The sequence below is a fragment of the Chionomys nivalis genome, chromosome 1 (genome assembly GCF_950005125.1).
Source record: "Chionomys nivalis chromosome 1, mChiNiv1.1, whole genome shotgun sequence".
NCBI lineage: Eukaryota > Metazoa > Chordata > Mammalia > Rodentia > Cricetidae > Chionomys > Chionomys nivalis.
The window spans coordinates 52,931,682-52,944,984 of record NC_080086.1 but is presented as its reverse complement, the minus strand read 5'-3'; the positions used below and the strand labels follow the sequence as shown (position 1 = coordinate 52,944,984).

Genomic DNA, 13,303 nt, shown 5'->3' with positions numbered 1-13,303 from the left:
ACAGTAGCAGTTGCATTATAAAAATGGTCTGATTTGTATTTTTGTGGATTTTTTTTCTTTATGGAGAGAGCAAAACATTCAGACATCAGCATAATCTCCTTGCCATAGAAATGTCGTACAAGGTGAAGTCGCAGTTTTCAGGGAACAAATGGAAGCAGACTTAGTAGATGAGACCCACTCCTCTCCGGAATCCACTTTCACTATTTCTCCCTAAGATTAGGAAACAATACTGAAAGCTGGGTCTCCAAGTGAACAGGCTCTCAAGCAGATTAACTTATGCAAAAGCCACTTCTGGAGCTTAATAATTATTTACCGAGTGTTCCTGGGTCAGGAAGGGGGTTCTGATTAGAGCAGGGAAGCATTTCATTCCACAGCCCGTGAAGGTGGAAAAATACTAGGTGTAGCAGAACTATTTTTAGAATTTGATTCTTAAAAATGAAATTCCCATAAATTGAAATGTGGCTAACAGTTCGTCATTTGCAGTTGATGGGTCTTTAGGAGGTCCTGTAAAAGGTAATTTTGAAAACAGCTTCTATTTCTGCTGAAGTTTGCTTTTATATATACCTTGTACATTTTCATCCCATGTGCCATTAAAACAGCTAATTACTCATCTCTCTCAAATGACAGAGCATTTTATGCACAAAGTACATGTAATTATGCATTTGAAATGCCATTAAGTTGAAAATTTTAAAAATATATCTCTGCCTTATAAATCAGATAATAGTTGGGAAGGCAGTGCCTGTTCTTCTTGAATTATACCCTGCAAGAATGTACCTTACCCGCAAATGGTTTTTGTTCTGATCTTAAGCAAGCTGAGGGATGAAGCCAGATCAGACTTCCTTTGCAGATGCAGCATAAGGACAGACCTAAACCTGTCACCAAATTAATCCTTAATTTTGAATTTTTCTCTAGTTAGCGGTAGTATTTGACATAGGAGTATGCATCCCTCCAAACTCTCTGAATGAATTTTCTAGCAAATGACTTTGAGAAAACTTGTGTGCTGAACTGTTTTTCATTAACTTCTTTCCTGCCTAGGAATTCATTATGTATTTTCCTCTAGGAAAGCCAGTGAGCACCATAGCAGAAAGCAACCTTACAAAGGCTTGCCTGTCCTGAGAGTAACATGAGAGAATTCGTTGCTTTGAGGATATTGAGGTGTTTAGAGAATATGATTTTCTGGGCTGGGAGATGGCGCATGGGGTACAACTTGCATACAAGGGTGAGGATTTCATTCAGACCCTCCCATCCATGTGAAGCCAGGCTTGGTAGCCTGTGTCTGTAATCTCAAAGTTGCTATGGTGACATGGGATATGGAGATGGGAGAATTCCTGGAAGCTTGTGGGGTCAGCTAGACTGGTGTGTGTCAGAGTACTCTGTCTGAAAGAAAGATGGGAGGTAAGGACTGACATGCATAGGTGTTGCCTGACCTCCATGCTCGTACCATGGCACTTATGTGCCCATGCCCCCACACATGAACATCTACAAATACATGACATACATTGTGCACATACATCACACACACGTGTGTGTATGTACACACACACACACACAATGCAAAATAATTTGTTGTGACTTTACAGACTGTCCAGATGGTCTGTGGGCTCTGTTCTTAGCACCTTAACTTTGATGCGTTTTCACAGCCACTTCATGTACAACATTCTTGTTGCATCGCTGTTTTGCAGATGAAGCTTCTGAGCTCTGAGCATGTAAAAACATGTGCAAGTCTTATAGCTGGCCTGTGGCAGAGCTAGGGCTGGACTCCAGACATACTCTTCTCTTGTCTGTCTTATTTGGTATTTTTTCACCGAGACGACAAGTACACTGGAACTTCCTCCGCTGCTTCTGTGCGCTCTCGCCTACCTCCTGTCTCCTTTCTCTGAATTCCCACTAAGTAGCTGTGATGAGCTTTTGAATGATGTGGTTACTCCAGATACTGCATTATTTGTGTGTGTGTGTGTGTGTGTGTGTGTGTGTGAGAGAGAGAGAGAGAGAGAGAGAGAGAGAGAGAGAGAGAGAGAGAGAGAGAGAGAGAATTTCCCTGAGTCTAATTCACAGTTTGATTTTTGGCTCCTGTCTGGGGAGAGGAGGAAGTCACTGAGTAGATTCATTGATGGGAAGGACTCTCTCCATCTTGAAATGCAGAGGAATTCCTTTTTGAATGAAAGAAATATAGAAAATTCCTATGATTGAAAGTTCCTGGCAACTGGATGACTAAAGTATACCCATCCTTGATGTGGGATGTCCTTCTGTATATGTGTTGCTTTATTGGTTGATGAAAAAAGCTGCTTCGGCTTATGGCTTAGCAGAGTAAAGACAGGCAGGAAATCCAAACAGAGAGAGAGAGAGAGAGAGAGAGAGAGAGAGAGAGAGAGAGAGAGAGAGAAGGTGGAGTCAGCAAGATGCCATGTAACTGCCAAAGGAGACATGCCCCGGAAACTTACTGGTAGGCCACAGCCTCATGGTGATACACAGATTAATAGAAATGGGTTAATTTAAGATGTAAGAGTTAGTTAATAAGAAGCCTGAGCTAATAATGTTGCAATTAATATGCAATTAATATAGTTTCTGTGTAATTATTCGGGTCTGAGCAGTCTCCGTCTACATATCCTTTGGCCAAAGGTTCCCTAAAACCAAGGCTCTAGTACCATTGATTCCATGAAGGGGAGTGTTTGTTAGAAGAGATACCGTATTTACTCATTGAGCAAACATTTATCTTGTATGTGTGCTGGGAAGTGTGTAGTATGAATTAAACATGTGGCTGTCAATGGAACCAACATCCCCAGTTCTGAAGGGTTGAGACCAGATTGACTTTTAAGTCCCTGTCATCCTCATGGTCCAAAATGGCTCCCAGAAATCCAGCCAGTACAGTCACTTACAGGAGACATGACAGAAGGTTTGGTGTTCGGAAGCACCACCTAACATTCCTTCCTAAGAATCACTGGCCAGATTTAGGCATGTAGCCGCCGTAGTCCATGGGAAACTGGGAAGTATGGGTAACAGTGTGACTAGCTAACGACAGAAGAGGGGAAGGCAGGTTAAACGTCCTTAGCCTGAAAATCTGCAGGGCTCTGAAACACAGGGCTTTTGAGCACTAGTATGTCACAAGGGAAAATCCACACTTGACCTCTTGTGATGAACTGCCATCAGCAATTGGGCTTAGCCAAAGCGGTTATATAAAATTAACTCTACTCTAGACGTGTGATGAGTGCATGGAACATAAGTGGATTCCATGTGTAGACTTGGTTCTGCCCTCAAGGTTTCTCCTTATGTGTGAGTAAATGTTACAGAATTGGAAGACACCGACACTACTTTCAATCTCCTTAGATGCTAAGAGATGAACAACCACTACATTATGTGCATTGTCTTGGGCAGAATACTGGCTTTCCTTTCTTAGAGCTACTGAGATTTCTTTTAAAAGTACAACAGACTGTACTGTACTCACATTTTCCTTTGTTTACATATAAAATATCTTATTGGCTAGATTCCATATATGAGGGAGAATATGCAGTTTTTTTCTGAGATTGTGTGACCTCACAAAATACACACAGACACACAAATGCACAGACATTCACAGATACACAAACCAACATACACAGACACAGATATACACAGATACAGAGAGGCAGGCATATAGATACACATCCAGACAGACACACATACAGATATCCACAGGCATACACAGACATAGATACACACACAGACACACAGAGAGACAGGTGCAGATACACACACAGATTGACACACCCACAGACACACCTACAGATGCCCACAAACACACAAATAGACACACACAGATACACACGCAAACATACAACACACATACACACACAGTATGCAAGTCTGTGGATTTTCCTACACACATTTTAACTTTAGTTTTCTTTAGTGCTGAGTATTATTCTGTATTTTTTTTTTTTTAGTTTTAATTCTGTCATGGAGTCTTTGATTTGGTGGTGGACAAGTGCGTCAAATACATTCTGTACTGAAATTGTAAAATTTGACATGAAGCTCCACAGCTTCTGTTCCGAATGCCTTTTCTAACTGATAGAAGTTCACTGAATTATTTTATTGACGTTGAATCTGGTTAAGTTTGGTAGGTGATGTTTTTATTTCTCTGTTGTGGGATTCTTAGACATATCAAGGTAGCCTGAGCTAGATTAAAGATGGACTAGCCTTTCTGAATCAGTGTTTAGGGTTAGTCCAGAGTTACAAAGAATTCAGGGGTGCCTTGATCCACCTCTTACCTGCCATCTGGACATATGCCATCCTATTGTGCTTTCTGTACTGCAGCCCTTGCTTTTTTTTTTTTTTAACTTCATATTGCTGTTTTTAGTTTGTGGCTCTTCTCTCATAGATGCAGGAAAGTCTAGGTTCACTTCCTGCCAGATTTCTGAACGTAAAGGAGAGTCACCTTACACCACAGTTTCTGTCAGAGACAGTTCCCTCTCTCCTGTGGTTGAATACTGGCCCCTTTCTGACCCTCCTGCCAGAGGACAGGATAGACTGATTGGTTAGGCCAACCTTGAACATCCACGAGCTGAGAGGAAGGGAGGCTGGCTTTGTTAGGTGAAATCTGTGGCACAGGATGCTGAGTAGGTATGCATAATGGGTGGGCACAATAAGCCTGGTGGCCACTTGTGAGGTTGCCTCCCTATGCAGTGGGTGCAGCCTTCACCAAACCTTACATCATAATGCATGAACACTTTGCTCTGGGTTTCAATCTAGTGTGGTAAACTCTGGGTCTTGGTGGATATATTCAGAGCATGCCATGCAACGATCGTTATACTATTGAATCGGAAGCATTTACATCGTCTTTAACCCATTACAGTGTTGTATAAAAATGTGACTGAGCATGCTCTGTGACTGAGGCGGTCATCTGAGTACAAATAGGAAAACTTCATGGCTTTAAAAAGTTCTTGCCAATCGCAGGGTCTGAGTGAAAATCCACATTGGACAGAGTGAGCAAGAATTAGGGAGTGTGGGCTCAGGGATGGCTCAAGGTTAAGAGTGCTCTTTCAGAAGACCTGAGTTCAGTTTCTAGACTGCAAGCCAGGTGGCTCACAACCACCTGTAACTGTCTCAGGAGATCTAACTTCTTTGACCTACACACCCACCACCACCACCACCACCGCCACACTGAAATAAGACATAAAAAATTGGAGTGTTTTCTAGTGGAAGCTTCATTTGAAGAACAAAACCCTTGAGTGTGGCATTTCACTACTGCTTTGTACCCTCACAGTGGTCTGTCTCAGAGCTGAGTTCCTGAAAAGAACCCAGGCATCAATAGCATGTCAAACCCTGTGCCAAGGGAAATAAGTTGTGTTGATAAGAATGAGGAAATAGCAAAATGCACATGTTGGTTTATAATGTCTCTTTTGATTTTGATTTCTTCACTAAATTTTTTCATAAAATATTTTGATTGTAGTCTTCCCTCTCCCTATCTACACTTCATGTTCTTTCTCTGTCTTAAAAAGAAATCTCAAACCAAATGAACCAAACAAAAAAGCCCCCCCCACACACACACACTCACACTCATAAACAAATGAAAACCATGGAGTTTCATTGGACATCCACTCTGGACATGCAGCCTTCAGTGGAGTGTGGTTGATAGCACTGGACTGAAGAAAACTGACTTTCCCTATTCTGTCAGCTATCAACCGCAAACAGCCTCTTTATAGTGGTAGAACTTTGTATCTACATCCCCTTCTCCATGCTGGGATTTTTGTCTTGTTTGAACTTACATGGATATCATAGTCTCTGTGAGTTCATATGTGCATCAGCCCTGTTGGATCTGGAAAACACTATTTTTCTTTCTTGGAGTTGTCTACCATTTCTAGCTCTAAAAACCTTTCTGTCTCCTCTTCTGAATAGATCCTTTAACCTGCAGGGGAAGGATATGATAAAGCCATCTCATTTAAGATAAGTGTTCCAAAGTCTCTCATTCTCTATAAATTACCATCTTCTGCAAGAACAAGTTTCTTATTTAACATTTGAATGATGCACTGATTAGTGGATACAGTAGCCTCTCATTAGAAGTCATTTTATTGCTGATTTTTAAAAGAATAGAAAAAATAGGTTTTTCCCTAAGTCCGTGACCTTGTCTCAGGTACTTGGCTGCTTTAGTAAGGCCTGCAGGAGTTCCAGCTCATGGAGTGGGCCTTAAATCCTATCAAAAAGTGGTTTGTTACCCCGTAACACTGTGCCTTTATTGTCCCTGTGGGGCTACCTTGCAGGTAGACCTCTGCTGTAGCTGGGTGACACTGATCGTTTTTCTTCTCAGACAGCATGTGTAACACTTTGCATCCTACTCAGTCAGGGAGAAGCTTGTAATTGAACACCAACTCGACTTCTCCATATACTCAGAGGTTAAGAGCACTGACTGCTCTCCCAGAGGTCCTAAATTCAATTCCCAGCAACCACAAGGTGGCTCGCAACCATCTCTACTGAGATCTGGTGCCCTCCTCTGCCCTGCAGGCGTACGTGAGGGCAGAACACTTTATACATAAAAATAAAGAAATACTAAAAATTAAAAATAAAGAAATAATAAAGAAAAAAATCTTTAAAAATATAAGAATATGATATCCTTGTTAATAAGCTCTTACTTTGGCTAATGACTCAAAAAGGTGTAACCTAGTCCTGACGTTGTCAAAAAAGTGAAATTATGAAATTCACACTAATGGATGGAGCTAGAAACAATCATTCTTAGTGAGGTTCCCAGCCCCTGAAAGACAAACATTGCATGTTTTCTCTTCTTTGCAGATGTTAGCTTTTATGCTTTAGATTAAGTGTGTATTGTTCAGAACATCCACAGAGATCGGGTACATAGTAAAGTACCAAGGAGGAAGAGGGGATCTTCTAAAGATAAATTGTTATAAAGGGATAAAGAGGAAACTAGAATAGGAGAATAAAGTGGAAAGGGGATGGGCGGGCAGTATAGAGGTTTTCAGTGTCTTTTTCACAAGAAATTGGCAGTCCCTTTTGAAGGCCATAGACATGAGAAACACTTGTGAAGGAGTGAAAATCCCAACAGTCTGGTGTTGAAGTGCCTGGAAGAACCTCATCCCCGTGTTAATTCTAAAGGTCTCTAAGCATGGCTTTTATCCCTCCTCATCAGTGTATTTGACATAAATCTTGTCAGTGCAGCCCTACCTTATCAACTGCACCATTATGCCATTGTAGTGAGATACTGGATATGTTAAGTTATATAAATAGAGATTAAAATGACTAGATCAAATACATAAAATGGAATGCTCTGTTTTCCCTGCACAATGAGGACATCATATTTTGTGTGTTCCTTTGAGAATGTTGATGTACTGGGAGCTGAATTAAGGGTTTCTTTGATCTAATTTATTATTAAGCTTGCTGTTGTCTGGTATCTTGTGGGTCCAGCTAAGAGAATATGGAGAGTCTTGAACAGTGTCTCTTCTTTCTACCTGTTAATTGGGCTCTTGGAGTGGTTAAGTAAAAATATCAAGTTTGAATTCCATATGGCTTGTCCTTCTTAACTTAAAGTTTTCTTCTTTATGTACAAATCAAAGGCACAAGTCTCCAGAGCCAGGGGATTTGGATTCCACAATGTCCCAATCATACCAGATTATCAGAAAATTTTCAATTATTGTATGAAAATTTTTAAAAGGTGATAAGAAATATCTCAGCGTTTGACACCAAATTGTGATCACTGGCATTTTTTCATCTTGATAGGTCTTATTGCTAATTATTGTCAGTATTGTAGCAAGTTTGGTAAAATTTCATTTTGATATTCTCTTGCTATTTCTATGTTGAAAACGTGCAGTTGGAGAGGTTGAGCTCATGGAAGAACTGGTGCCTCACAAATGTCAGACACCAGGACTGTCACTTCAAGAGCATCCAATGTGCCAACTTGAACTTGTTGTCTGCAGGCACTTTGAAAAGCCGAAGAATGTGTCTTAATGGCACAGCTACCCGGTGAAGGGCAGTATCTGTGGATACTCTTGTGAGAGTCTTTGGCCTAGGATAAATTGTTCTGTAAGCATAAAGAGTTGGAACTTTCTGGATAGATTCTTCAGTAGTTTTCAGTTTGCTTGGCCTTCTCCTCCCATCCTGTCCACTTGAGGACTCTACTTTCGGGGACTTGGCAGGTTCTGCTTGGCTCCCTGTAGGGTGGCTGTAGGATGGGACTTTCCTAGGGCACTGGGAATGTGTTCCTGACACTCAGAATGTGTCTGAGTCATGTCCCTGGGCTTTTATTAAACATGGCTGCGATCTTAACTGTTTTACTATTAGTTTCTGAACACAGCCAAGATCAGAATGGACTGAGACCTTTTGTTGATTTGTTGAACCCCAGGTCGTACTAAACTGAAGTCAGCATTACCAGGAATAGGATCACACATTTTAACTTAAGACAGAGTTCTTGCAACCAAGCTTTTGCATTCAGAAACCCAGTTGGTTTATGCTCTCTGTGACTTCCTTACCTATGTATGGAATCAGTACCATTTGGTCTTCTATGTCTTTGTCGTGTATCATAACCCCAGCCATATGCCTTCTTGATAAAAACCTTGCATCCCACTGCAAGCAGAAACTAGGCTCTAAGCTCTGTTAATTGAATGATTAGAGCGAAGGGGTGTGTGTGTGTGCACATGTGTATCAGAGCAAAATGCTAATGTTCTTACCTTATGGCCCACAAGAGAATGCAGGTCAAATCACCTTCACTCTCCATCTTGTCAAACTCTGCATACTCCGAATTTTATAGGGATAGTCTAAAGGCTGTAAGACTTGTAGCAAGGCTTATCAAAATTTGTCTCTTTGTATCAAAATGAAATGGCAAGTTCATGACTTAATATTATATTTTACCACTAATTTCTCAGTCATGGTGCCAAGCCATATGTATATGATACATTTATTATATGTTTCAGTCTTTACTGCAGTGCAATGGGGAAATATATTAAAACACTTAAAAGATCAGGAGAAATAAGGAGCAAAACATTGGAGTCACTTGACCACTTCACAGGGTGTCTACGAAAGAAGCTTACTCCATTAGAGAATGTCTTAATGCTATTTTTATTTGTTTATTTGAAATGGGGGTCTCTCTATATATCTTAGACTGGCTTGGAACTTACCATGTAGACCAGGTTGACCTTGCACTTATAGAGATCCACCTGCCTCTGCTTCCCAAGTGTTGGGATTAAAGGTGGAAACACTGGCAAGTTCCATGGTCCCTTCAGCCTTTCTGGGTTTCAACTGACTGGATTCCCAGGACTGCTTTTTCAAAATTAGAGATGGATTTCAATGGTTTTACAGTGAGGTTCTGGCATCAGTGTCATAGGTAAGGGACTGGCAAGTGATACCGGCCAATGTTGGGGATCTGATGAAATTTCTGATGTTTTTAAGTGGTTGGTAAAGCTAGTGAAACAAAATATTTGGACTTACGAATATGTCACGTAAGACAGAACCCTGTCCAGCATCTCTTTACCATCATAGAGAAGCAGGCTTGGAAAGCTGATACTGTAAGGAGGGCTGGTGACCGAGGCCACACGAAGGGTTTCCATCTTGCCTATGTGCTGCATTCCAACTGTCTTGTTGACAGCTTTATCTTACCATTCACTCACTCGGTCCCCACAGCATGTTTAGAGGTAGGCTTGGGGACACCCAGAGAGGTTGAATGGCCCATTAAAGCTCAATTTCCTCAGCAACAGCTGAAGTAGTTCTTGAGTCTGCTTTGCGGCCCTCCTCCTTGACTAGTATGGAGCAAGTCTCACACTTGTTTGGCTACAGAGCCAGGGAGGTGTTAGCAAAGGCACTTGCAGCCCTGCCTATGGGTTTTTATATCTAGGGGAGGGGAGAGATATACACCTTCACATGCAGAACTAGATGAGAACCCAGCAGTCTAGGTAATGGACCTCCCATGAAGGCATCTGGGGGAATCAGTGTGGCCAGGGCTTTCACTGTGGGGTTAGAAGGCAGGTGTCCCTAGCACCTAGCAGTAACTAGTTGTCAAACCTAGCAGTAGCTACTTGTCAAACCTGTGAACTTCACATAATCAGGTTAAAAGGAATTGTACTCATGGAATTATGATTATCCAGCTAGAGCTGAGGTTTGTGGGCCCAAAGCTGGGCCCAGTAAGCTATTAAAACTTGATGCATTCAGACATCTCTGCATGTGTGTTGTTAGTGGCTTTATCAGGAAGTCCTCCTTTGTAAAAGCAGCCATTCTAGCCAGTTGGAATATTTCTTAGCTAAGCTTCCATTCTTACCTGAGCCTCCATTCCTTACTGGCCCTTTCATACACTCACAAACTGTGCTCCCTTGTTCTGTGAGTGGGGAAGTCTAGTTGTGCCTGTCTCTGTCTATGAGGTGATAATTGTAGATTCAGTTGTTTCTAAGAGAAGTGGACACTCGGAAGATGACAAGCCAAGCTGAGAATCTGGTAATTGTGTCTCACGATGTGGAAATAGCCTACAGAGTGTGTGTACATAGTTAAGTAACCCTAATGCTTTCATTGTCCTAACCCCCTTAGAAGCCTTGTTAAAATGTCAATTAGATGACTTTTATTCTATTCCTATAAATATAACTCTGTTTACTATCATTTCCTTCATATTGTGTCCCGTATTTCCATCGTCCTATTGTATAGGTCTGTATTGTTTCTTCCCTGGTAGTCTATTATAAAAGATACTTTAAGTGGCGATGTTATTGTGGTTAAAGTAAGAAGCCTAAGCGGGCTTGCTCACTAATGATTTTAATTTGTCCCTGAGATGCTTTACTGTTAATTGGAAGGATGTCCCCCCTGGTATTGAAGCCAGGGACTCGTCTAGTGTGGTTAATTAGCACGATTAAGCCACAGCTCCTTTTGCTCCTGTACAAAGGTTTGCTCTTGTGTTTATCAAAAGGACCATTCTCTCTGAGAAGCCTGGTACCTGACAGGCTTTGAATAGTCAGACCACTTATTTATTTTTAAATAGCCACCTCCTCCCATCTCTTCTTGGTGTAGGAAATGTACATTTGAGCCTTGAAGATACACTCCAGAGAGGGAAAATACATTTTCTTTGGATGCGATGCTCTTTTTGGCAGATCTGTGTGAGTGCAGAGATGATTTTTTAGATTAACAGCAATGAATGGTCAGGAAGCATTTTGATCGTGTGGAGCAGTGCACAGTGCTAAGATAACAAGCGATGTATAGGTGCTGCTTGCTCAGGGTTCTCTGTATGTCTGTAGGGAATGCTGGGAAAAACAGCGGAAGAAAGATGTTTCTGTGTTTGGGACCTGCTGAAGACACCCAGGGGAGCTGATATTCTGGATTAGGACTCCGTGATCCCTTCCTGCAGTTGAAGTATTGTCTGATAGATCAAGTCTCTTTTCTTCTAGCCTAGTGCTGAAGTTGATCACCTGTCTTTAGATCACTTTCTTTAGTATCTAGTGTATATATTGCCACCGGGAAAAAAAAAAAAAACTTAGGCTTTATTGTAGCTTAAAGTATAAATTGATTTTTCTAAGTTGATCCCCACTCAGGAGAGTGGGTTTCCCTATGCATTCCCTGCTAGGCACTTTGTGGATTTGCACACACACTTGCTGGGCTGACTCCGCATCAGTTTGTAAACGTGCTTTGGAATCCAAATTTATGATTTATTTTTAATTCATGCATATCTTACTTTGTTGTCCAGTTTGCACTTTTAGGGAAATAAGGTATTCATGTCATATTTTACCTAATTAACTACGGTCCTGTTTGAAAAAAAATTAGGTGATTTGGGATATTTTGAAATCTTTAATAGCTTTTATATATGTGAATTCCTCCACTTTTGAGTTTTTTTGACAATTACATGTCAAGGAACTTTTTGAAACAAAATGAATTATTTATTTTTAGCTTTTAGATGTATTTTTCTTAAAGGTTAATAATAATACATTATCATTATACTTTTCTTGTCATGAATATGTTTTTTTAATTGAATACTAATTATTTAAGTGTTATTTTCTGCCTTGTTTAAAAAATTATTTTACTGAATAGTTTTATTCATATTAGCAGATTTGCTTTTATGTCATTTTAGTGGATACATGATATTAACTTTTATGATTATTATAATTTACTGAACCAATTTTCTGTATGGAAAATAAATAAGCTTTGGGGTGTTTGGGGGACTACATGAGAGTACGACACAAACCTGTGACCTGTAGCCCACCTGGCACTTGTGCAGCCTTTTTGTCCTTACATCTGTCACAGAGATGGCGTTTGTCTTTGTTAGGAAGGTTAGCACAATGCTGGGGTTTGCACTCAAGAGGAACGCTGAATTTAGATGCCACTCCTGAAGCATGATGGACGCAAATTTCATTTTTTTCTCTTCCCAGAAGCCAAAATCTTGTATTATAAGCTTGCACAGAAATTTGAATAATTATAATTAAGTTTGATTCCTATACTGAATGATAATACTAGCAAGTATAAACATTTACCAGGACAATACTCATTGTAGACAGGGGTTATGGGCATTGTGTTATTTAAACCTCACAACACCAGGCCTTGGGAGGGAAGGATTTTGGTATGAGTGGTACAGTAAATATTTAAAGAACATACCCTTGCTTTTATAAATGGGTAAAATGCTGTAGACTGTTCTTCCAGGTATGGAAACCCAGGCAGAAAGAGGTTTATCAATTGTTCATATCACAGAGTTGGCAAGCGGAGGACCCGAAGCCTCACCTAGGGAAAATGGGAGCTCTTTTTATTCTTACCTCACTGCACTTCAGCATCTTAGATGATAGTGGACAGAACACGTCCCGACCTTTACAACTAGAGCTCGTGGGGAAAGCACAGAACACCGATGCCCTGGCCATGTCCAGGGAAGGGAAGATGCACAAAGAAAACTGAGAGGAAAGAAGCTGGGTTGTCAGTCCAGTTTCTCTTCTGTTTGTCCCCTTGCCCAAAGTGGGTGGAGTGCAGTGTCAACATCTGGTCCTGGTGCTTTTCCATTAAAGATTGTGTCATCTCTTTTCTTCATAATCTTTCCCGTAACTGGGCTTCCTTACCAGCACCTAAGTTAGACATCTTTAAGGATTTTAGATAACATAGGAACCATTGGTTAGTTAGACTTAGCTATTTAAAATAGCAAATCAGGAAATTTGTTTTCAGCTGTGGAAGACTTGGATGCTGTTGAGACGGATGGCTTCTAATTGTTGCATATGGTGGCATTATAGTCAGTGAAGATGAGCGGTGTGTGGCATAAAATGTCCAAAAGAAATAAGTGATTTGATAAAAATACCTAGAAGCAATCAGCCTGACTTATTTAATTCAACTCCTAATGACTAGAATCCTGTCACCTCTTGATTTTCAATTGCATGGAGTGCCGTGC

The 13,303-nt window shown here is 40.7% G+C and overlaps 1 protein-coding gene across 5 annotated transcripts in view; it reads left to right on the top strand.

Moving 5' to 3' along the window:
• Positions 1-13,303, top strand: part of Mitf (melanocyte inducing transcription factor) — a 220,679-nt gene that overhangs the window by 126,581 nt on the left and 80,795 nt on the right. The gene's annotated exons all lie outside the window — the stretch shown is intronic.